This window comes from Euphorbia lathyris, chromosome 3 (genome assembly GCF_963576675.1).
Source record: "Euphorbia lathyris chromosome 3, ddEupLath1.1, whole genome shotgun sequence".
Classification (NCBI taxonomy): Eukaryota; Viridiplantae; Streptophyta; class Magnoliopsida; order Malpighiales; family Euphorbiaceae; genus Euphorbia; species Euphorbia lathyris.
This window is the reverse complement of record NC_088912.1, coordinates 84814605-84816334: the sequence shown is the minus strand read 5'-3', so window position 1 is coordinate 84816334 and position 1730 is coordinate 84814605. Positions and strand designations below refer to the sequence as shown.

General features: G+C 35.8%; 1 non-coding gene across 1 annotated transcript; it reads right to left on the bottom strand.

Moving 5' to 3' along the window:
- Window positions 1–622: 622 nt before the first annotated feature.
- LOC136225194 (small nucleolar RNA R71) lies at window positions 623–729 on the bottom strand. The gene has a single exon (XR_010686924.1). It is a non-coding gene; the product is annotated as a small nucleolar RNA R71 (small nucleolar RNA).
- Window positions 730–1730: the final 1001 nt, after the last annotated feature.

Below are 1730 nucleotides of genomic sequence, written 5' to 3'. Positions count from 1 at the left end.
TACTTATTCAAACTTTTATATTTTTAATTATTTTCAATTACTAACATATTTATTTATTTTTTTTTTCAAAATTCTGTTTTGTAGGTAGTTTCTGTTCGTGCGAAATTTCAAGTTCATGCGCAGTTCTCGAAGTTCGGGCACGTCACCAGATCCTATTGACCCAGAAATTGAAAGAACTCTTAAAAAGAACAAGAGAGAAAAGAAAAAGAAAAACAAAACCCCAATAAAAACTAGAATTACCGAGCCAGAAGTTATGGCCACACTTATGGATTACGCTAGGCCAGGAGTGGCCGGTGTAACAAACAGTATAGTTAGACCCCAAATTAATGCACATCATTTTGAAATTAAGCCTGCGTTGCTTAATATGTTGCAAAATAATGTAACGTTTTACGGGTTACCTAACGAAAATCCTAACACCCATTTGACAAATTTCTTAGAAATTTGTGACACTTTTAAAATTACTGATGTAACTGCAGAAGCAATCAAACTTCGCCTTTTTCCTTTTACTTTGAAGGATCGAGCCAAAGAGTGGTTGACTTCTATGCCAGCCGCAACAATTGAGACTTGGGAACAATTAGCCCAGGCATTTTTATCAAAAAAATTTCCTTTAGCAAAAACCGCAAGGGTCATTAAAGAGTTAACATCTTTTTCTCAAAATGATAATGAAACTCTTTATGAGGCTTGGGAACGTTTTAGAGAACTTCAACGTTTATGCCCACACCACCAATTACCCGCTGAACTTTTAATGCAAACATTTTATAATGGACTAAATCCTACAACTAGAGGTTCATTGGACGCTATGTCTGGAGGGTTATTCATGAAGAAAACATCTGCCCAAGCAAGTGAACTCTTAGAGGAAATGGCAATCAACAGCAGTATGTGGCCCGCGGAACGTGGACACATACCAGTAGCAAAACCATCATCCTCAACAACATCATCAGTTAAGGGTATAGTGAATCTTGATCTAGTAGCGATGTTGCAAGCCCAATTTTCTGCCTTGTCGCACAAAATTGATAGGTTTATGGCACCGTGTGATCCTAATGGTCAACCAATCCAAACGGATGTGAATTACGAAGGTATGAGTGAAATTGAACAGATAAACTTTGTCCAAGGACAAAACCAAACTAATAATCCTTATTCCAATACATATAATCCTGGATGGAGAAATCATCCTAACTTTAACTGGAGAGATAATAATAACAATAATGTTAATGCTAATCAAAATCGTACTATTAATTATCAAAATCAATCAAGAGATACGTTTAGCACTTTATCTTCTAAAATTGACAAATTCATTGATGCGATGAGCGGAAAAATAAGTAATCACGACGATGGTTTTAAACGGATCGAAAATAAATTCGATCAGCTTATTAAAAACCAATCATCTAGCATCCATAATTTGGAGATTCAAATTGGACAACTCGTTAAATCAATTCCATCCCGCAAAGAGGGAAGTCTTCCAAGCCATACGGAAGAAAATCTGAAAGAGCATGTTAAGGCTATCACTCTTCATTCAGGGAAAAATTACTTAGGCCCGGAAATACCCGAAAATTCGACTTTACTTGGAACTGATTTACCAAAGATGCACCGATTGACTCTGGTACAAAAACTTTTGTACCAAAACCACCTTTTCCATACAAAGTCCGCAACAAGGACTATGACAAACAACTTTTAACTTTTTTAGACAAACTTAAGAATTTGCATATTAATTTAACGTTTATGGATGCAGT